Here is a 24,028-nt window from a genome sequence, read left to right as displayed (position 1 = left end):
TTTTAAAAATATTTAAGCATTTTCAACAGCAAAGAATACATTGCATTGCAAACAAGAGTAATGAATGAATGTATTGTACATGGATACAAAATACAAAATAAATACACTAAACCAAAAATTAAAATAACTTTCAAAAGGCGCGAGTCGATGACGTCAGAAGGAAGTCGCCCACAGGGCGTATGGGTAATGTAGTTTCTGTAGTTCTCTGGCCCGCACTGCCCACGTGTTTCGGTGATTTGATTGAACATCAGAATTAATTATATTGTACCATTTCAGCGTGTTTATCGTGTCATGGATTTCTATGACTGTCTTATGGGTTCTCTTGTGTGTCATGTTTATTTTAGTGGGTGGCAGTGCCGTTGCCCTGAACTGTAATCATTCGTGTTACTCATCATCATTGTTACTGTGACCCTCCTGGGAGGAGGGGACCTTTGTAAGATTCCTGTCCTGGCAAGCAGCAGGTGAGAGTTTGCTGTCCGACTCAATTACACCTCCGCTACCTCATTTCACCTCTTTCACCAGCCTGTAAAGGGGGTTGTGATAATATGGGGTCTTTCTCTTTAACAACCTCAAACCGCAGGAAAGAAATGCTTCATTTATAAGATTGAAATATAACCAGAAAGTATAAAAATAGCTATTAAGGAACAAGTAATAGGTTTATTCCATGCTGAAAAAAAGAAGAAAGAGAACACAACGTTTCGGCCGTGGAGCCTTCTTCAGGTGTGAGAGAGACAGGGCAGTAGGCAAAGGTAAAGTAGCGGGAGAACAAAGGTTGGGAGGGAGGAGGAGTGAGAGGCGGGAGCAGGGGACAGAAAGAGAGGCCAATCAAGAGGTGTGAAGTCAGAATGGGTGCAAAGAGGTGTGAAATGAAACTTCCAATGAATGGAGAAAATTTAAAAGAACAGTAATCTGTCGTTAAGGGAAGGGAGAATGTGTGATCCTAACTGCAGAATAATTTTAGTTTCGGTGGTCTTTCTGATGTATGAGTTCGGAAAACCGTCTTTGAGAACACAGACGGAGAGATTAGTGTGGTCGTGGCCGTCAGAGGTGAAATGAGAAACAATGGGCTTGGAGAGATCTTTAATCTTCACAGCCCTGACGTGTTCTCTGAAGCGGTCTCCGAGTCTCCTTCCTGTTTCTCCAATGTAGATGGCTGGGCATTTACTGCAAGAGATACAGTAAATAAGGTTGCTGGAGGTACAAGATGCTGTCTGGGTGATCCGGAATTGTCCTGAGGGGCCTTGAATGAGTGTGGTGGTGGCTGTGTACTTGCAGGTGATACAGCGAGCTCTGTTGCAAGGGAAAGTGCCTGGTGTGGATGGTTGCTGAGGGCGGTCAAGGGAGCTGTGAACAAGGAGGTTACGCAGATTAGGTGGTCGGCGATATGAGATGATAGGGCGATCAGAAAAGAGGGCCCCAATGGAGGGATCATCCTGTAGGATGGAAAAATTCTGGTTAATGGTCCTGGGGATAGGAAGTGTGTTAGGGTGGTAAGGAAGCACCAAGGGAATGCGGTTGTTACGGCGGGAGTTCCTGATCGGGTTGATGGTCCGGGGGGTGTTTTTGGCTCGGGCAAGGGCCCTGTCAATCACACTGCTGGGATATCCTCTGTTGATAAAAAATGAGTACATTTCGAGGGCTTGGTTCTCGAAACTAAAATTATTCTGCAGTTAGGATCACACATTCTCCCTTCCCTTAACGACAGATTACTGTTCTTTTAAATTTTCTCCATTCATTGGAAGTTTCATTTCACACCTCTTTGCACCCATTCTGACTTCACACCTCTTGATTGGCCTCTCTTTCTGTCCCCTGCTCCCGCCTCTCACTCCTCCTCCCTCCCAACCTTTGTTCTCCCGCTACTTTACCTTTGCCTACTGCCCTGTCTCTCTCACACCTGAAGAAGGCTCCACGGCCGAAACGTTGTGTTCTCTTTCTTCTTTTTTTCAGCATGGAATAAACCTATTACTTGTTCCTTTGCAGCCTACGCATGCTGACGCAGCTACCCACCTGAACTAAAAATAGCTATTTGTGTGTATCATGTCAGAAATATTTGTTTTTATTTTAAAAGAATTTAGAAGAGAAATATGATTAATAAGGCAGTAGAATCCATTTAAACTGTCATTTTCCTGTTTAGGTTGGAAAGTTTAATTTGATCGAGTCCACTTGAGTGCCTAAGCAACTGTTTGGGTAGTTTGGCTGGTGTGGTGGTGCTCTCCAAATACCTGATCCAAACGGACAGAGAGACAAAGTGAGAAAGAAAAGGTGTAAATAACAGACGTATCATATGCAGAATACAGTAATGTGCTGTTCAGCACAGTGACCTAGAGTGAAGATGGAAATCAGTCATTCTAGTGCTCTCAACGGTTTTCCATTACAAACGGACCAGGGCTTCCTGAGACACAGGCAGTTGGAGTTATATAGAGTTAGAGGTTGTTTTCACGGCACCAGCCGACTAAAGCAGAGACCTCCTTCCACTCCAGAATTTTTTTTTTTATTTGGGTGGGATCATCTGGAGTCTTGATTCCTTTCACGGAGTCAGCAGTAGATACACAGCTGTTAGCATAGGAGTACAGAAGAGGTGACAGCAGTGCTGGGGACCCTGGTATCTCTTCCACTGAGGACCCTCTGGCACAACCAGAGGTGTGAAATTGAAATTGTTTGGAAGGAATGGGAAGCTAAAGGCAGAGTCACAATCTCTGATTCATGTAATCAAAACAGTAAGTTCTTTCCTCAGGCAGCTTCGTTAGAACATTTTAAATAGATGTAAAAGTGTATTTACAGACTATATCAGCCCTTATCTTTATTAACCTGGTTTAATCTTTTTTTCAGAAGTGTAAATATATTATACTATGTACCCCTGATGGTATTATTGATGTGCTATAAATATACTCTTGTTTGTATTGTATCTATTTTTATTGCTACAGTAAAAAGTTAAAAAGAACTGCACTTTCGAGAAATGTCCACTGGGCGGCGACAGAGATACACGAGTCTATGGCGGCGAGTCCAATAGCGCCTCCGTACAGATCCTCGTTGTGCAGAGATTGAAAATCAATACAGATGATAACTGTGACGTTTGTGACAGCAACTCTGAAAGATAACGTAAAGAAGGAAACTAATATTGACATTACTTTTAAAGAAGTTAAATAATAGTACATTTTAAACCTATTGAAAGTAATATGAAAATATCGTTTGTATTTTAAAAAATATGATACTTCCACGGTATAATAATTAACGAAATGCTGTGAGAGGAGACCCGTGTTTAAACACTTTAAAACGGATGTAAATGCGTCTGTACAGACAATTTGAAACATGTACGGACCTTATCTGCTTTTGTTTGCTATTAAACAAGATTACTTGTTTAATCTTTTTCCATAACATGTACATGTATTATCGTATGTGCCCCTGACTATACTCTGTGTTATATGTATTCTTGTTTTTATGGCATGTATTGTTGTTATCATTAAAAATAAAAAAGAGCGTTCAAGATGGCGTTCGGGTGGGAGGTAAAGTTTAGAGGTTGAGGAGTTTCTTGAGTTTTTCATGACCTGAATATTATTTGTTTGCTTTTTAACTACAGAAAAATAAGAACTTAAAACTAGTTGCTTAAACCTCGGTTATATTTGAAAAATAAAAAGTTATTTTTGACTTTGAAGAATTGCGATATGAGTAGTACTGGGAAAAGAAAAGAGAGTGCTGGATCTTCGAAGGAGAAGACTAAGATACCTCAGTCATATATATATGGTACTACAAGAAAATCGATGGCAACGAAAGAGAAGAGTGAAGCAGCGGCAGGGGACGTGGAAAGAGTGCTGGAGATGCACTCGTACGCGAGTGCTCGCAGCCCGAGTGAGACTCATCTGCAGGAGGAAGAGCCGGAGTCCCTGCCCAGCACACCTGTGAAAACCCCGGCGGCCAAGAGAGGAAGGGGCGAGCTGACGCTGGAGGAGCTCCAGACCAACATCTTCAACATGATGGCACAGAGCTTGGGTGAGCTGAAGGAAATGATTCGAGCTAATACAGTCGCAATCGAAGGTCTTAAAAAGTCCGTAGACTTTGTGTTTAAAGAGGTTGAAGACTTAAAGAAAGAAGTAAAAGACCTTAAACGAGTGAATACCGAACAGGAAAAACATATTAAAGAACTTGAAATGAAAGTGAACGATGCAGAAAGATACCGTCGACGATGGAATCTAAAATTACTTGGAGTTAAGGAGGAGCGCGATGAGGATATTGTTGCAACAGTGAAGGATATCTGTAGAAAGACCCTGCCGGAACAGGAGGACGTGATATCGGCCATTGACATTGTTCACAGGCTCGGGAGAGCGAACATGTCTGGGCAAGTGCGCCCCAGAACGATTATAATACAGTTCACCAAGAGGACGGCGAGGGACATGCTGTGGAGAGGGGCGAGGAGGAATGAGTATTTGAATGAGAACAAACTGAGGTTTGCAGAGGACCTGTCTGCCGCGGACAGGAGCACCAGGAACCAGCTGTGGCCCCAAGTTGAAGCTGCCAGAAGAGAGGGGAGAAGAGCCTACTTTGTGGGAGCGAGGGCCTTTGTGGACGGGAAGGAGATTCGCTCCCAGTGACTGCTCAGTTAATGATTATGTTTGGTTTATTTGTTATAGCAGTATATACTAGTGTTTGTTTAGTGTTATCTTGGAATGTTGTAGTTATGTATTAAAGACTGTTATAGTTCTGGTTCTTGAAAAACTCAATAATTTAGACAATCTTAGAGTTAGTTATTTACTTTTGTGTATGTCTTTTTCTATTTTCTCTATTAATGCCAGAGGTATTCGAAATGTTATGAAAAGAAAAGCAGTTTTTTTGTTTTGTAAGAAAGCGAATGCTGATTTTTATTTTATACAGGAAACGCATGCATGTCAATCGGATTTGCAGTTTTGGAGGAATCAGTGGGGAGATGATATTTGGCTTTCCAATGGTACTAATCACTCAGCAGGTGTTGCTGTTTTGAAAGGAAACTTTAAAGGGAAAATTCTTCACAGTAGTATGCACCATTCTGGGAGATGGATCATTTTAACAGTTGATATTGGGGGGAAACAGTTTATACTTGTTAATGTATATGCCACCAATAATAAAATACAAAATAGACTTCTGTTTCAGGAACTAGAAGATAGTATAAAACATGTTTTAAATAGATTTTCAGAAGCTAAAATAATTTTGGGTGGAGATTTTAATACAGTGTTTGATGAGAGTATGGATAGATGGCCTCAAAGGGTTAACCATAGAGGTGAGTCTGTTCATTTGGAAAATCTATGCTTTAGCTTGGGTGTAATTGATATCTGGAGATGTTTGAACCCGGGTTTAAGTCAGTTTTCATGGAGTAATCGAGATTTTTCTAAACAGTCTAGAATTGATATGTGGCTCATTTCAAAAGAATTGGAGAATCTCACTACTGATGTCTATATGAGTCCTGCAGTTTTGACGGATCATAAAGGTATCTTTTTGTCGATTAATACATCTGGATCTTTAAAAACCAAAAAATTTAGTTACTGGAAATTTAATAAAACTCTTTTGGAAGATGACCAATTTGTAACGGATGCTAACTTAATTATAAAAAGTTGTTATAGAAAGGCATTACAGAACAATTCTTTCGGTAGTAATTGGGAATTTATGAAGTATAAAATTAGGGAGTTAGCTATTAAAAGGAGCAAAACCCTAGTTATGTTAAAAAGAAATAAAGAAGATACTCTTATTAAAGATATAATCGAATTAACTCAGATTACTGATTACAGTCAGGAAGAAAAAGAAAAATTGAATCTTTTGCAATTGCAATTAGATCAGATTTATGAAGAAAAAGCTAAAGGTGCATTTATACGATCAAGAAGAACATGGATGGAAGAAGGGGAAAAAAATACTAAATATTTTTATAATTTAGAAAAAAGAAATTTAGAATATAAATTGATTGACAAGTTAAAAATTAATGGCAGTATTACAGATAATCCTAAAGATATAGCTTTATATGTTACGGATTTTTACAAAACTTTATACTCAGCAAAACAGAACAGGACGGATATGGATGTATTTTTGCATTCCATAAGGAGAGACGCTAGATTTATAGATGAGGAATTCCGTATACAATGTGATCAACAAATTACTAAGAACGAAATAAAGATTAATATTGATAAGTTAAAAGACAATAAATCCCCTGGGAATGATGGTTTATGTAGTGAATTTTATAAATTTTTTCAAGATTTGTTAATTGATTTTTTATTTGGTGTTTTTGAAGAAGCTATACAAAAAAAAGAAATGCCACCTTCTCTGAAACAGGGTTTGATTTCACTTATTCCCAAACCTGACAAGGATAAGCTAATATTAGAAAATTGGAGACCTATAACTCTGTTGAATAATGATGCAAAATTATTAGCTTTGATATTTGCGAATAGATTAAAGAAAGGGTTGGCTCAGATTATTGATGAGACGCAATCTGGTTTTATGAAAGGCAGGCATATTTGTAATAATATCCGTTTAATTCTGGACCTGATAGATTACAGTGATCTTATAGAAGATGATAGTTATATCTTATTTGTGGACTTTTATAAAGCTTTTGATACAGTAGAGCATACATTTATTTTTAAGTGTTTAGAATTTTTTGGTTTTGGTGAATATTTTCAGAATGTTGTTAAGACTCTTTATAATGGGTGTAATAGCTCAGTTAGATTACATAATGGTACATCTCCGAGATTTGAAATTGGAAGAGGTATTAGGCAGGGATGTCCAATATCTCCTTTTCTCTTTTTATTAGTAACTCAGACTTTGACTCTTCATATTAATAATAGCATTATGGAAGGCATTAGTATCTTGGGAAGGGAAATTAAGATTTGTCAACTAGCAGACGATACCACTATTTTTCTTAAGAATAGTAAAGAGGTTTCTAAAGCAATTGAGGTTTTAAATGTGTTCTCATCAGTTTCAGGATTGTCTTTGAATATTGACAAGTGTGAACTGTTTTCTCTGAAGGAATCTAATTTGGATGCAATAGTGAATATACCTGTGAAGAAAGTGGTTCGTTATTTGGGTATAATAATCTGTAAAGACCAAGATGAAAGATGTAAATTGAATTTTATGCCTATATTAGATAAAACTAAAAAAAGATGTCAGTCTTGGGTAATGAGGGACCTATCGTTGGCAGGTCGGGTTCTACTGTCGAAAGCAGAAGGTATATCTCGCTTTGTATACGCCTCGCTTTCACTGAATGTACCTTCGCATCTTATTGATGAGTTTGATAAACTATTATACAACTTTATTTGGAAGAATAAACCTCATTATATTAGGAAACACCTTCTGAGTAAACCAAAAAACCAAGGTGGTTTGAATAGGAAATTTATTAATAATAAAAATAGTATTTGGAATTTTATTCCAAACATAATTTTTCAGAATGTTGGGAATCTTGACTTTTTGTTAAAATGTAACTTTGAGATAAAGAAAATCCCAGTTAAGTTATCTAATTTTCATAAGCAAGTATTATTATACTGGACTTTATTATACAAACACAACTTCTCACCACACACATATTATATTTGGAATAATAAAGACATTAAGTTTAAAAATAAAAGTTTATTTTTACATAATTGGTTTAATAACAAAATTTATTTAGTAGCTCAACTGTTGAATGAAGATGGTAGATTGCTTACTTATCCTGAATTCCTGGAGAGATTTCAGTTTCCTGTTACTCCAAAGGAATATGCAATAGTTTTTGATGCCATTCCGGAAGGTGTAGTGTGCTTATTAAAAGCCAGTCAAAGTGTTAATAGGACTGACGTTCTTTTGGGTCCTACAACTGATTTATTCTTGGATGGCGTGGAAATAAAGGATAAGAAGTGTAACAATACTCATATTAGAAATCTTTGTAAACCCCATCTTATCCCTTCTTGTTTGTCTTTTTGGAATGCAATGTTTGAAAATATAAACTGGACGTTAGTTTGGACAATTCCTGATAGATTTTGTATTACCAATAAAGTTAAAGAGATATCGTTTAAAATCATTCATAAGTTTTATCCAGTGAAATTAGTACTTTTTAAATTTAAGCATGAGCAGGATGATCTGTGTGTTTTTTGTCGGGCGGAAAAGGAATCTTTGGTGCATTTATTTGTTAGGTGTAGGTTTGTGAAGTTGTTTTGGACGGATTTACAGAGTTTTGTTTGCAGGAAGTTAAAGGTGTTTTTTAGATTGAAGGATTTTGACATTTTATTGTACTGTTTAGTAGAAAATTTGGAAAAAGAGCATTTATTTATAGTCAATTTATTAATCATTCTTGGTAAATTTCACATCCATAAATCCAAATGGTCTAATAATACTCCCCTTTTTAGTTCTTTTGAGGTGGAGCTGAAACATTATTTAAATTCTATTAAAAATGTGAGAAATAATAAAGCACGGAAAACATATGATATATGTAAAAAATACAAGTTAATCATATAACTTACCTATTACCTCTGGCGGTTAATTGTTTACTTTTCTGTTTGTGTTTGTTTGCTTATACCTAATTTGATCCTCTGATTGTGTTTGTATTTGTAAATTATTTACAAGTTTAATAAAAAATTCTTTAAAAAAAATCATTAAAAATAAAAAGACGCGACTCGATTACGTCAAAAGGAAGTCGCCACAGGGCTTGTGGGAAATGTAGTCTTTATAGTGCTCTGGACTGCGCTCCACACGTGTTCCGCAGATTTGATTGAGCATCAGAATTAATTATACAATGTCAGTGTATTTACCGTGTCGCGGATTTCTATGTCTGTCTTACAAGACGGACTCGGCAGGAGCTGTTTCTTGCTCTCCGGAGTGAAGCTGCTCTGGGAAGAGACGAGCAAATCTTCAGACTCTTTGTAAATGAGACATCATGACAGCTGTGCCGACCTGCTCTTGATTGACCTGTTGAACCTGTTTGTGTAAAAAGCAGGAGTCTTGTGTACCCCTGATTGTGTTATGTGCACTCTAGTGTGTTTGCAGCGCTCGTCCTGCCTGGTTTATCAACTCGAAACAGAAACAGAACCCACTGCCGTCGTGTCTGTGGGTTTCTGAGCTCTCTTGTCTTGTTTGCAAACTTTTCTCCTGTGTTTATTTTACTTTGTTAAATAAAACGTGGTTGCCGGGACAACGGAGCTGCAGTAGTTGTTGCCGGAGCGGGTCTGACCTCCAGCAGGTCAACAGGCGGCTTTTTTAATCTAATCTAAAAAGCGCTGGCTGGAGTATTTTGTGGAAGAAACGGTGACTCGCAGGCTGTGGGACAGGACTATCAGGGACAAATCAGCGCTGGACACCAGCCTCACACCGCTGGGCTCACTGCACCATGAGCGAGTCCGTCGGCGCCTCCTCCTGCTGGGGTGTGTTACCTGGGCTGCTGTCTGTGTGGAGTCTGCATGCTCTGCCCCTGTTCTCATGGGTCTGGTTTCCTGGGGTGCTGTCTGTGTGGAGTCTGCATGCTCTGCCCCTGTTCTCATGGGTCTGGTTTGCTGGGGTGCTGTCTGTGTGAAGTCTGCATGTTCTGCCCCTGTTCTCATGGGTCTGGTTTCCTGGGGTGCTGTCTGTATGGAGTCTGCATGCTCTGCCCCTGTTCTCATGGGTTCAGTTTCCTGGGGTGCTGTCTGTGTGGAGTCAGTATGCTCTGCCCCTGTTCTCATGGGTCCTGTTCCTGGGGTGCTGTCTGTCTGGAGTCTGCATGCTCTGCCCCGGTTCTCATGGGTCCTGTTCCTGGGGTGCTGTCTGTGTTGAGTCTGCATGCTCTTCCCCTGTTCTCATGGTTCTGGTTCCTGGGGTGCTGTCTGTGTGGAGTCTGCATGCTCTGCCCCTGTTCTCATGGGTCTGGTTCCTGGGGTGCTGTCTGTGTGGAGTCTGCATGCTCTGCCCCGTTGTCATGGGTCTGGGTTCCTGGGGTGCTGTATGTGTGGAGTCTGCATGCTCTTCCCCTGTTTTTATGGGTTCAGTTTCCTGGGGTACTGTCTGTGTGGAGTCTGCATGCTCTGCCCCGTTGTCATGGGTCTGGTTTCCTGGGGTGCTGTCTGTGTGGAGTCTGCATGCTCTGCCCCTGTTCTCATGGGTCTGCTTTCCTGGGGTGCTGTCTGTGTGGAGTCTGCATGCTCTGCCCCTGTTCTCATGGGTCTGGTTTCCTGGGGTGGTCTGTGTGGATATCTGGTGAAGAGACCCAGTGAGTGTTTGTGTGGCCAGCTGCGTCAACTTCAATAAAACTGGCCTTTTGGTTTGTTTGAGTGCTGACTTGCTATGGTGTATTTTTTCTCTCTCTGAACAACACGTCCTACGGCCAACACTACCCTCACAGGAGGTGTGTGCGTGACAGCTCCTCAGCTGCAGCAGGAGTCCAAGTGTGAACAGATTTCTTGTTGGGTTTTGTTGTTTGAAGTTTCTGTTTGTATGTAGGAAGCAATTGTGCCATCGCGTGGTCCGAGTTATAGCACGGGACGAGAGCTCCCGAAGAGCGCCTGCCTCCTGCCCGATTCGACGTCTAAAATCATCCCAGAACAGTGAGGAGCCTCTGACACAGCCCCCAGTACTGGGTGTGCAGAAAGAATCCTATTGTACAGTTTTGGTGTGAAATGGCCTCCAGTTCTTGTAACATGATGGGTTTCTCTGGACTGCAGTCCCAGTGCACTCCGCTTTGGATTTGCAGTGGTGTTTTCTACAATGGAAAACCCTTTGTTTGTACAGAATGGAAATGGCAGTCTGCATGTTTTAATAATATAATGTGATCATGTACTACAGCTTAAACACTGAGCCAGGTGACGTTTGATTCTAAAAGATTTCTCTATCATTTCAGCAGCGCCTTGTCTGCGGCAGCCCGGCAGCTCCTCCTCCCTTCCAGCTGAGACTCTTCCCTCTCCAGAGGTGGGTTAGTGCTCTCAGGTCATCTTCTCTCACACAGCTGCGGGGCAGAAACGCTACTTCCACTGGGCAGAGAGCAGACGGGCAGTGGGAAGGGCAGCCCTGTGTTTGGGGATCAGGGCTGTCCCTGCTGAGGGATGCTTTCAGAGCCAAAGCAACTGGCTGGGTTATGAACTTTATGGTGTGATCCAAATAAGACATAAAAAGACAGAGAATGAGAAAGAAATAGTATTGCATGTATCTAATCAAAATAGTCTCTTTCAGACAAAACAAATATTGAACAAAAACTTAGTTGCAACACACTGCACTACACTTTCTTCTAGGCTGACATTACCGATAGTTTGTGCTGTCTTCCTTTCAGTCTGCAGGGTGTGCATCTTTTTCCTCAGCTTCCTACACGAGGAATCAGTTTCTCCTGCCCTGGTTTCACTCCTTTATATCTCACAATCTTCTGCAGCTCCTGGAGGCTGACGACATGTTTGCTATTTCTGAAAAATTGCTGACTGGCTCATCAGCACAATTGCTGATTCAAAATCCTTTACTCACATGTTGCCTTAGCCTCTGTATCACAGAGATGTGTGCTTTTCTGGGTTGGATAGATCGATAGTGTGCTTTTGCTCAGTTGCTCTGCTCAATGCGTGCTCTTTTAACTCCGGCTGGGTACGAGCACCTCACTCTCCACACGGCTTTCCAAGGCTCTGTCATCGTGTGTGAGGATGTTGTGTAGCTCGTGAAACAGTTCCCCCATTTGAGCCCTGGATTTACTGGGTACTTGAATACCTGAATCTTGCCGTCAGTCCTGATCACCTTGTTTGTGTTCTGCAAGGACAAGGCACCTCCCCAGCACTGAACACAAACTGATACTGGCGGGTTGATTGTGTTGTGGAAAAATGGGCTGTGGTCTGAGTTTGTGTCTTTGGGGGTGAGGTGTCCCCTGCAGCGCGAACAAACATGCAGACTCCACACAGACAGCACCCCTGGAATCAAACCCAGGGCCCCGGTGCTATGAGGCAGCGATGCTAACCACTGTGCCGCAGTGTTGCCCCCTTTGAAAATGTCTGACTTCCGTTTAATTTGAGGTCACAAGCTTATAAATGGTCTCACAACGTTTGTCTCATCTCAGGTTTCTCTGACCAGTCCCAAGGACCTGTAGTCACTGACAGCTTCTGCAGTCTGACGGTTCATTTCAGTAGGCTGGAGGGATGGCGCAATTATCCTCAAATCAGTGAGTATTGTTTTGCTCTTGTAACATGAAACATCAAAGAGAAGTCAACAGACTATTCCGTGAAACTGTTCAGACTGGCCCGTGGTGATTTTCTGGGTCCTTAAGTAAGCTGACCGGGACTGTGTCATCGACGCACTTTGTGAGAAGTCAGTCTATGTGTTTGCTCTTGTGATCATTCGTGAACGAATGTAAGAGAGTGTAAGAGAGGGAGAAGATTCGGCCCTGGAGTGATCCAGTTTTCTATTTAACAACCTCAAACTGCAGGAGAGAAATGCTTCATTTCTAAGATGGAAATATAATCAGAAAGTATAACTAGCCATTTGTGTATATCATGTCAAAAAATGTTTTATATATAAAAATAATTTAGGAGAGACATTTGCTTAATAAGGCAGTAGAATAAATGTTGTGATGCTGGTGTGATGGTGCTCTCCAACAAACTGATACAAATGGACAGAGAGACAAAGTGAGAAAGAAAATGTATACATAACAGACATATATGCAGAATACAATACAGTGCTGTAAAGTACAGTACCCTAGAGTGAAGATGGAAATCATTCATTCTGGTGCAGAAGAAGTGAATCTGCTCTCAATGGTTTTCCTGTACAAATGGAACACGTTGTGAATTCTACATAATTCACAGGAAACAAAATAAACAACTCATTCACTCCCCTGCTGTCCGTGACCCAGAGCTCAGTAATCATTTCACTACTGAAGATCATTCAGTTTTTAATGCTTTTCATTTTAACATCCTACTTGTTAGTATTTCCTCTTAGGTGAGAATACTCTGGTACTTTTCTGGGTCTTAGTTGAGTGAGCTTTATTAGAATAATTGAACAATACTTTCACCTCCACATAACACTCATAGATTTTTCAAGGGTTAAATATGGGAGCTACGTTTCTTACATGTTTCCTTTTGTAAGTTGATTCACAAAGCTTTCACCGCCTCCACTCCAGTGAATCACTTTGTTTAGCAAGTGATCAGGTGGAACAGTTTAATTTCTTCCTGCAAATAATGCCTTTTCCTTTTTCATCCCATTCAAGTCTCCGTCCTAGTTAAAGTCACTGTGATGTAGAACGGCAGTGGTCCAGTTGAAAGGTTCAAGGTTTCACTGTGTTTTAGAGTGCAGATAAAGAAGATAATAGGAGAGGAAACTGGAAAAGCCGTGACTCTGTCATTCCATTCAATTCAATTTATTTTCATATAGCGCCTTTCACAACAAGGTTGCCCCAAGTCACTTAACAATGCAGGTAAATATACATTTTGTGAATACAGAACTGAAGACAATGGAGGAAAGGAACCAAAGACTCCTCAGTAAGGAGAATAAAATCCTCTAGGGGTCCAAGGTCAACTGGCTGCCCAACCCCTTTGGGCATGCTAACATTATATCATTAAAAAAAAAGAAAGAAATGAATGCGGGTATTAATCCATCCATCCATCACGTCGTCTGTATGTCAGTACCCCATGCAGGTCTCTGCAGACCAGCAGAATCCTCCTAAACGACAGCTGTATCCATGATGCCCCTCTTGGATCCATGGCACTGATGCAGCATTCAACTCACATGGTGCCCAGCCCATGACAGACAGTATTTCTCCTCTGCAGCATCCCTGCGAGGCAGGACAGGTGCCTGACCTCTGAGAGCCTTGTAAGTAAGTAGAAGGAGTTTGAAGTCCGCCCTGTACCTGAGAGGAAGCCAATGAAGAGAGAGAAGTATGGGGGTTATGTGGTCATTCTTTCTGCTCCAAGTAACAATTCTAGCTGCTGCATTCTGTAAGTATTCAAACTCTTTGCTGTGACAAATCTAACGTACTTTAGGCAGACAAAACGACCTTAAAAAGCCACATGATTTTTAAGTAGTCTGTCTGTGTGTAGTAACAGTGGTTCACATTATTTCAGAACGTATACTCCCGTCTCTGTAACTTTCCTCAGTCAGCTAGTGAACATTCTGTATTTACACCACGAATGCACTACTTTGTCTCGCGCGCGGTCACACTGGCCGTCCACAGGCACGGGCAGGAGCAGGGAACACGAGGCCGCTCTGTAGTGCCCCTGTGGCTCTCCAGCAGAGGGGAGCACTTTGCTCAACAGCCCTGAGCCGAAGGACCCAGTGATAAAGCTGAAAATCTGGCAAGTCCCCCAGTCTCCCTGGGGCGCTGAAGAGGATTTCATCTGATGCTGAGGTTCCTGTAACTCAACACAAAATTGAACGCGGCGTGTTATGAGTTTGTGAAGAAGTGACAGCGGAACAATGTCAAACAGGAAGTTAACCTACAGGAAAGAATGAATTGAATCTCTGATATTCAAGCACGCAGTGTGACGTCCACTGTCTATTCAAATCTACTCTGCAAGTCTTACAATTCTTTTTCATACACCGTCTCCTGGTTATTGTTTTGTGAGTGCTTGAACTGTTTCTCAGTAGAAATAAGACCGATAACTCACTGCTTCAGGATGCACACTATCGTCGATGAAACCTGTGGTGTAAGCAAGCGAAAAGAGACAGATCCTTCTAAAACACAGAGGCCATCGGGAGGGCAGAAACACTCTGCAACAGGTAGGAGCTGTGGAGCCGTGATTCCCCCGAGCCAGAGCCCTAGTCCTCCCTCGACAGCAAACTGAGCTCCAGCGACTGGAGCAGCTACCTGCCGTCGTGGGACCTCCTGCAGATTGGGAACGGGTAAGGCAATTCGACACGAGCCCACTCCTCTTCCCACTGCTTACACCCCTATAACAAATAGTTTCAGGGTATTCAAGTACAGGATAAAAATTGTGTTCCCAATTGGCTGAGGATACAACTCTCTCTCTGAGAAAGCACACAGAGGTGGACAAAGCAATTAAATGCGTTTACAAGTCATTTCCTCTGTATCTGGTCTTTCTTTACATATCAGAAAAGTGAACTGGTGGCTGTTGGAAAGTGTCTGCTCCGTACGTAATAGACATGTAAAAGATGTGATTAAATATCTTGGTATTAAGGTTTTCAAAAAGGTGATTTTGTGATTTGATGTTCTCTACCTTAGTAAAATAAAAAAAAAACTTTATTCATGGTTGTTATTTGTCAAACACGGGCAGAAGGAGGCCTAAATGCTACAGGGTTTAGAGCATCTAATACCGATACCGACAGAGTATTATTTACAAAATTAAGCAAAGTAGGTGGTGTATGTTTCCCTAATTTAATCATTCAGGAACTAGCGGGTATAGACTTTTTACTTGAATGTCATTTGGATGCTGGAAACCCCCCTGAAACTTGCCAGCTTCCATGAAGAAGTTCTCCTCACGTGGTCTCTTATAGATAAACATACCTCCCATAGATACATCATCTAGAATACAGAGAAAAAATAAACCTGTGCTTTGAAAACTGGGTTTAAAATAGTATAAGCGGGGTCAACAAATTAACTGGTGTGGATGATGAAATGTAGAATCAAGCAGATTTTATGAATAGATATAATGTTTGTGATAAGTCTGATAACAATCCGTCATAACCAGAGCTACTCCTACAGAGGTATTGATGCTTTTAAGAAACTAACAGTATACCATCAGAAACTATGGAAGAATTTACAACCTTTATTAGACTACAAGGAAAACAATTTAGTTATACTTGTACTAATAAATACTTCAGATCCTTCTCGCAATCTCACAATATCTTGTCAAACTATTTTGGAGCACCTCTTTGGGGAAAGTGAGTGGAATCAAACATGACTATTGTCAAACAGATTTTGTATGAATAATAAGGTTAAGGCGTCAGTACAAAATTGTACATTGAATCGACCCGGTAAAGATACACAGTGTGCATAGATTTAAAAGTAATATAGATGATAATTGTCTTTCTCAAAGCAGCCCAGAAACCTTACGTTTGTTTTTGTTTTGTTCTGTTGTTAAAACACTCTGAACAGATCGGCAAAATGGTGTAAAGAAGGCTTCTAATTCTGACATTTCCTGTAGACAAATTGATGTTATTTTACTGCTCAATACTGCTGAACCGAATCTAAAATATAATGTATCATTGGCTTAATCATTATACTTGCTCGTTATTAGATGTATAAATAGCCTAAAGATGAGAAATAATCGAAAATTGAATAATTAGACCGTATGTCGTAGTAGCAGATTGTATTTCTCGCCTACTTGATGTGGTCGAGCAACTCCACAATCGCCATACAATCCGTCCGTTCTCATGCTCTGACTTTCAGGTTGGGCAGTGGACTGGATTCCAGGGCAAACTCGTTCTTGTTTGATTATCCGTGTGAAATGTCGCCCAATATAACAGGTAAACTCATGCACTGAAATGATGCGCTTCCAAATTAAAGCGACACGCATTTGAATAATTCAAAATACACACGAGGGAACGTCTCCAAACCATGTCTAAGTATCACAACATGAAAGCTGTGCGTACCTTATCTTTATTTGACTGTATAATGTACTCCGGTGATCTGTAACGTAGTCTTGTGTGCATCGTAAAGGATCCGGACTTCCGGCTACGGAAAACCCGGAGTGGATCAGCCTTTCCACCGGACCCGGACTTCCGGCTACGGAAAACCCGGAGTGGATCAGCCTTTCCACCGGACCCGGACTTCCGGCTACGGAAAACCCGGAGTGGATCAGCCTTTCCACCGGACCCGGACTTCCGGCTACGGAAAACCCGGAGTGGATCAGCCTTCCACCGGATCCGGACTTCCGGCTACGGAGAACCCGGAGTGGATCGGCCTTAAACTGGATCCGGACTGCCGGCTACGGAAAACCCGGAGTGGATCGGCCTTCCACTGGATCCGGACTGCCGGCTACGGAAAACCCGGAGTGGATCAGCCTTCCACTGGATCCGGACTGCCGGCTACGGAAAACCCGGAGTGGATCAGCCTTCCACTGGATCCGGATTGCCGGCTACGGAGAACCCGGAGTGGATCAGCCTTCCACTGGATCCGGACTGCCGGCTAAGGAGAACCCGGAGTGGATCGGCCATCCACTGGATCCGGACTGTGAGCAGCTTTTGTCCAATCGGCGCTGAGATTTCAGCAGGAGGCGGGAGACAGGCTCTTGCCCAGTCACACAGCTTCAGTCCCGGGACTTTTCCGAATTCCGGCGGGCGGTGACACTTCCGAGAAATGTCCACTGGGTGGCGACAGAGATACACGAGTCCACGGAGCTGAGTCTCAAAGCGCTATCGGAAAGACTTGAAATCGGAAAGAAATACATTTGTTACATTTTAATCCCATTGAAAAGGAAGATGAAAATATCGTTTGTATTTTAAAACATTATTATACTTGCGCAGCATAATTATTAAGGGAATGGTGTGAGAGGAGACCGTGTTTGAACAGTTTAAGACGGATGTAAAGACATTTTATTTCAGAATGTCTTTCTGAAATGTGTCTGTTTCTGTGTTGTAAGAACGTTGAAGCATGGACGGGCCTTATCTGCATTTACCTTGTTGAATCTTTTTTTCCATAAAATGTACATGTATTATTGCATGTACCCTGACAATACGACTGCTACGTTACGTTTTCTTGTAGTTTTTGGTCTCATAAAAATACAAAAGACGCGAGTCGATGACGTCAAAATGGTGTCGCCCACAGGGCTTATGGGTAATGTAGTCTCTGTAGTTCACTGGGCTGCCCTGCCCATGTGTTTCGCTGATTTCATTGAACATTAGAATGAATTATATTAATACAATTTCAGCGTATTTATCGTGTCTTGTATTTCTTTGTCTCTCTTATGTGTTCCCTTGTGTGTATGTTTTCTTGTATTTCACTTGTCTGCGGCGCTGGTTAATCGACCCGGCACATAAAGCAAACCCACTGTCCTCGTGTTTCTTAGCTCCCGTCTTGTTTGCAAACTTTTCTCCTGTGTTTATTTTACTTTGTCAATAAAACGTGGTTGCCGGGGAAACGGTGCTGCAGAAGTTGTTGCGAGCTGACCTCTAGGAGGTAAACAGTCGGCTTTTGTAATCTAATCAGCGAGCAAAGCAGAAACGTTCGTCTAAAAAGCGCTGGCTGGAGTATTTTGTGGACATTATGCAGAAGAAAAGGAAGAAACGGTGAGTCGCAGGCTGTCGGTAAATATCAGCGCTGGACACCAGCCTCACACCGCTGGGCTCACTGCACCATGAGCGAGTCCGTCGGCGCCTCCTCCTGCTGGGGTGTGTTACTGCAGGAGTGAGGAGTCTCCGGTCTCCGGTCGCGTCCTGATCTGCATGTGGAGGTGAAAGGCTGAGAGACGGCGCACATGCTCTGCACATGTTCTCATGTGTCTGGTTTCCTGGAGTGCTGTCTGTGTGGAGTTTGCATGCTCTGCTCATGTTCTCAAGGGTTTCCTGCCGCTTCTGCAGTCCAGTGTTGGTGAGTCTGTCGGGTTGATTGTGTTGTGGTGTGAGTGTGCCCTAAAGGGGGTTTTAATAGTATGGGGTTTGTGTGTTCACTTGTATGCAGACCACTGGAGAGACCGGTTGTTTTTTGCCAGGCAGACTAATGGCTGCATATTCAATTCCAGCTACTGATGTTGCCAAACCAGCAAGTGGGACAGTGTTTGAAAACCCTTTCAATGAAAGGTTTGTAGAACAGTGTTGCTATTGTTCTGTTTAATTCGAGGTCACCAAGCTTATAAATGGTCTCGCAACGTTTGTCTCTTTTCAGGTTTCTCCGACCCGGAGAGTGAACAAAGAAGTGATAAGGGCCCATAACACCTAAGCTCGGCACTCTCACACTCTTCAGCCACACGAGCTTCCTCCTGGTAAAATACTGGGCAAGCCCCTTTCTGACAGGGACAGTGGAAAACCCCCTGAGGGAGATGGGCTGAGGGGAGGAATAAAACCATCTGAGCTGGAACGGAGCGCGCTCCCGATTCCCACCAGACCCGGGAGACGACACAGGCAGCACAAGGGAAGCTGCGGAGCGCGAGTTCGCGGAGGCAAGGACCGATTGACGACCACGGGAGACAGTGGCATCGGAACAGAGGTACTGTACAGAGACTTTTAATACCTGAAGGCAAGGAGCGAGAAACCGGCCCGGCTAGCCGCTCCAAACTGAGGGGAATGGAATACAGTTCGCGGGAGGATTTCTAGTGGAACCTGAACGGAGTCTGGGGAAATGGGACCGGCCTCTCGTTCACTGGGGCCATCAAAGACTTTACAGGTACGAAGAAGAATCGTTCGAGTGGCCACTCTTCGGTACTTGACAGAAAAGAGTGCCGTCCCTCTGGATTCATTATGACCCTTGGAAGGACCTTTTGTTGCTGCTGTTTTTGTTGTGTCTTTGGCTGATGGTGAATGTGGATAGAAAATAAAAAGGTCACTTATACGATACACATGCTTGTCGCTGGTCTGTGTGGGCATTGGTGGATCTGGGAGATCAACAGAACCTGTGGTAATGGAGAGGGGCCCTAGCACCCTGTTTGCATTGCTAGGTGCCGTAGTCATACATGAGGCAGGAAATAATTCTTGTTTGAGGGGTCACCTCACTGTGACACGAACGTGTTGGGAAGACGCGCCAGTTCTGACGTTAGTGCGACGGGTCTGTAGGCATTAAGGCAGGTTCTTGTGTCCTTTTTTGGAACAGGAACAATAACAGAAGATTTGAAGCAGTCTGGCACTGTGCACTGGGACAATGATTGCTTAAAAACGTCTGTAAAGATTGGAGCGAGTTGGCCAGCACAGGGCTGTAGTGTGGCTGGAGATACACAGTCAGGTCCTGCTGCCTTTTTACAGTTTTGCTTTTTGAATAGCCTTAACACATCCTGTTCTTTGCTTCACAGGGCATTCTCAAGACTTGTAAACGGCGTCAAGTCTTCGTGAGAGATTGAGTGTGAGTGGGTGTGGCACTCCAGTTGAGTGGGGGACAATAGCTCATCCCCAGGATGTGAATTATTTGGACGAGTTGCGAGACTGCCATGGACAAGGTCGTTGGAGATCCTTTGTGTTTCAGACCTGCTGTAAAATGTGTTATCTGGTAGAGAGTGATCAAGATGTATCTGAGGGGATTTTCTTTTGTAATTGGTAACAGTTTGGAGACCTTTCCAGACAGATAAACAGTCTTTGTTAGCAAACAGTTGTTCCAGCTGTGGACAGGAGGGGAAACAAAAGGTAGAGAACACTATTTTTAGAGAAATGGCCCTAAAGGAACAAAGCATAGTGTAGGATGCCACTAGCTTAAGTCTTAACAGCACTGCATGAGAGGAGACGCCAGTGTCTATTTGTTCTGAGGGGTCCTCAGAAAGGTCAAAAGGTTGCAAACAGATAGGAGACTGGTTATATGTCTGAAACTTAGCTAGAGGAACATAACATTGCTGGAATGCTGAGAGGGGAGGTTATCAGAGCCTAATGTTATTGCGAAAAATGGCAACTAGGTATAGAAGATCTGATGAATGTCTGTCCTGTGAATTGTTAAGGGTTTCATGTAATTGTGTGTCCAAGTAGTCCGGACTGCTGTGCTATGTGTTGTTTGTCTTGTGAATTTTCTGTTTTACACCTATTGTATCCATAGTGGTACGGGCCAAATCCTATTTAAAGGGTGTTGCGAGCACTGGGGTTTGTTGGGAGTGGTAAGTTAGGAGTCTGGAAATGAGAGCAAGGTGCGAGTGGATATGATAAAAAGATTGTTCCTTTATTTTGTTTCTGATACCTGGTGAAGAGACGCAGTGAGTGTTTGTGTGGCCAGCTGCGTCAACTTCAATAAAACTGGCCTTTTGGTTTGTTTGAGTGCTGACTTGCTATGGTGTATTTTTTCTCTCTCTGAACAACACGTCCTACGGCCAACACTACCCACACAGGAGGTGTGTGTGTGACAGCTCCTCAGCTGCAGCAGGAGTCCAAGTGTGCACAGATTTCTTGTTGGGGTTTGTTGTTTGAAGTTTCTGTTTGTATGTAGGAAGCAATTGTGCCATCGCGTGGTCCGAGTTATAGCACGGGACGAGAGCTCCCGAAGAGCGCCTGCCTCCTGCCCGATTCGACGTCTAAAATCATCACAGAACGAGAGGAGCCAACAGGAATGCAAGTCTCTTCTGGTGAGGAGCCTCCGACACAGCCCCCAGTACTGGGTGTGCAGAAAGAATCCTGTTCTACAGTTGTGGTGCGAAATGGCCTCCAGTCCTTGTCAAATGCTGGGTTTCTCTGGACTGCAGTCCCCTCCGCATTTGAATGATTGTGATTGGTGTTGCTGTAGCTGTGCTGTCCTGAGACTGACTGGTGTCAAGACCAGCTGTACTCTGGGATCAGCAGGGCCTAGTGGTGGTATGAATTGTGGCCTCTGTTTCTCAGGTGTAACAAGTGTTTGATTACTCTGTTCTGTATGTTTATCAATAGTGGGTACTGGCCTAATTCAGCCCTGCACTCGCTGTTAGCTGTTTTTCTCTGCGCAAGGAGGAGTTTCTACAGAGTGTACTCCTGGTCTGTGAGGGGACCCCACACTTCACTGCCGTATAGGGCAATGGGTTGGATTACACTTTCAGATATTTGGAGCCAAATTCTTGTTGGTGGGTTGACATTGAAGAGCCTCCTTCTTATTGCGTAGAAAGCCCTGAGTGCCTTCTCCCTCAGTGCCTTTACTGCCAGGTCAAAACTCCCAGAAGAGCTGATGGTGAGACCGAGATATGTGTAGCTGGATGTGTGCTCCAATGTGTTGTTGTTCAGTGTGAATTTGTACCTGTTTCCCTGAGGTCTGGCTTTCTCCTGGAAAACCATAACTCTGGTCTTGTCCAGATTGACTGGCAGTGCCCAGGTGTGACAGTCCTGCTCCAGCAGTGCCAGGCTCTGCTGTTCTGGGTCCAGATGGGCTGGCAGTGCCCAGGTCTGACAGTCCTGCTCCAGCAGTGCCAGGCTCTGCTGTTCTGGGTCCAGATGGGCTGGCAGTGCCCAAGTCTGACAGTCCTGCCCCAGTAGTGCCAGGCTCTGCTGTTCTGGGTCCAGATGGGCTGGCAGTGCCCAGGTCTGACAGTGCTGCTCCAGCAGTGCCAGGCTCTGCTGTTCTGGGTCCAGATGGGCTGGCAGTGCCCAGGTCTGACAGTGCTGCCCCAGCAGTGCCAGGCTCTGCTGTTCTGGGTCCAGTTGGGCTGGCAGTGCCCAGGTGTGACAGTCCTGCTCCAGCAGTGCCAGGCTCTGCTGTTCTGGGTCCAGATGGGCTGGCAGTGCCCAGGTCTGACAGTGCTGCTCCAGCAGTGCCAGGCTCTGCTGTTCTGGGTCCAGATGGGCTGGCAGTGCCCAGGTCTGACAGTGCTGCCCCAGCAGTGCCAGGCTCTGCTGTTCTGGGTCCAGTTGGGCTGGCAGTGCCCAGGTCTGACAGTGCTGCTCCAGCAGTGCCAGGCTCTGCTGTTCTGGGTCCAGATGGGCCATCAGAGCCCAGGTGTGAATGTGATGGGATGTGTGGCGGTTTGGTAGGAAGCCAGTCTGACTCTAATGCAGGACATTGTGCTCAGTAAGGAGGGCCGGTTATCAGATATTCAAGATACGACAGAGTTCCTTCCCCAGGTTACTGTTCACACTGAAGCCCCGGTACCTGTTGGGGTCGAGTCTGTCTCCATTCTTACAGACGGGCGTGATCAGTCCTTGATTCCAGGCCTCAGGGAAACAGCCGGCCGTCAGGACGAGGTTGAGGAGTTTGAGCAGGCTTTGCTGCAGGTCTGAGCTGCAGTTGGGTCAAGCGTTGTTGACTGTGTCTTGGCTACAGGTCTTTTGTGGTCTGAGAGTTGTCTGTTTGTGTATGTGCTTATCTTCTTTAGGGTGTGCATGTAGTGTCTAACCATCTCACAGTATCTGAGGCGCAGTTCAGAGTGGTGTGGTGTTGTTTTAGTTCTGGTAGTTCTCTTCAGTTGTTTCTGCACTCTGTATCAAACCATTTGATATTGTTTCTGAGTGTGTTTCATATGAATGTAGTCATTTTGATTTTAAGGCTAGTTTCTCAAAAACATGGTTTAAATTTATGAACGATTTGTTGGTTTGATACAGAGCGTTTTGAAATGTAAGGGATCAAGTAATGGGTTTATTTGCTGCTGAAAAGAGAAGCACCCCCCTGCTGGCCCCACTAACACCTCTTCCAGCAGCAACCTTAGTTTTTCCCAGGAGGTCTCCCATCCAGGTACTGACCAGGCTCACACCTGCTTAGCTTCAGTTGGTTGCCAGTTGTGAGTTGCAGGGTGATATGGCTGCTGGCCATCTATTGGAGATGTTAGTGAGTCTGAGGATTTGTGTTAATATGACAATACTGCTACTACTATTAATAATACAGCATGGCAAGACTTCTTTCAGTCATTTCCCACCCCTTCACCTCAGTGAATCACACATGTTAAACTTCCATCTCGTGTTCCAGATCAGACATGAGCAATCCTATATTACAAATACTTACCACCAGACAATTTAACCAGACAATAATTTAAGCAATTATTAATTCAACAGAAGCAGCAGGACGAGTAAAGTGCCCCTCTGATGGCCGGTCAGTGGAATTAAACTGGAAAATTTCTTAGAAATGATAATTCTTACAATAATGTGCCAATGGCGCCGCTTGGTGGTCATTCAGCAAAATTTCACCGAAAGTTTTTTTTAATTAAAATACCGTTAGTAATGTTCGTATTAATAAGTTATTTTAATTTTAAAAATATTTAAGCATTTTCAACAGCAAAGAATACATTGCATTGCAAACAAGAGTAATGAATGAATGTATTGTACATGGATACAAAATACAAAATAAATACAATAAACCAAAAATTAAAATAACATTCAAAAGGCGCGAGTCGATGACGTCAGAAGGAAGTCGCCCACAGGGCGTATGGGTAATGTAGTTTCTGTAGTTCTCTGGCCCGCACTGCCCACGTGTTTCGGTGATTTGATTGAGCATCAGAATTAATTCTATTGTACCATTTCAGCGTGTTTATCGTGTCATGGATTTCTATGACTGTCTTATGGGTTCTCTTGTGTGTCATGTTTATTTTAGTGGGTGGCAGTGCCGTTGCCCTGAACTGTAATCATTCGTGTTACTCATCATCATTGT

General features: G+C 43.2%; 2 long non-coding RNA genes across 4 annotated transcripts; one reads left to right on the top strand and one right to left on the bottom strand.

The window, feature by feature from the left end:
- Window positions 1-8,585: 8,585 nt before the first annotated feature.
- On the top strand, window positions 8,586-13,124 carry LOC148654195 (uncharacterized). Of its 2 annotated transcripts, none has more exons than XR_015941424.1 (3): window positions 8,586-9,338; window positions 10,790-10,854; window positions 11,975-13,124. It is a non-coding gene; the product is annotated as an uncharacterized LOC148654195 (long non-coding RNA). The 2 variants fall into 2 exon arrangements; XR_015941425.1 differs by lacking the exon at window positions 8,586-9,338 and adding an exon at window positions 10,320-10,493.
- Window positions 13,125-13,251: 127 nt separating this feature from the next.
- On the bottom strand, window positions 13,252-16,720 carry LOC148654194 (uncharacterized). Of its 2 annotated transcripts, none has more exons than XR_015941420.1 (2): window positions 16,459-16,720; window positions 13,252-13,756 (listed from the first exon to the last, which is right to left on the bottom strand). It is a non-coding gene; the product is annotated as an uncharacterized LOC148654194 (long non-coding RNA). The 2 variants fall into 2 exon arrangements; XR_015941421.1 differs by lacking the exon at window positions 16,459-16,720 and adding an exon at window positions 14,046-14,507.
- Window positions 16,721-24,028: the final 7,308 nt, after the last annotated feature.

This window comes from Lepisosteus platostomus, chromosome 9 (assembly GCF_059453375.1).
Source record: "Lepisosteus platostomus isolate fLepPlt1 chromosome 9, fLepPlt1.hap1, whole genome shotgun sequence".
Lineage (NCBI taxonomy): Eukaryota > Metazoa > Chordata > Actinopteri > Semionotiformes > Lepisosteidae > Lepisosteus > Lepisosteus platostomus.
Note: the sequence above shows the minus strand (reverse complement) of the source record. Positions and strands in the feature narration are given on the sequence as shown.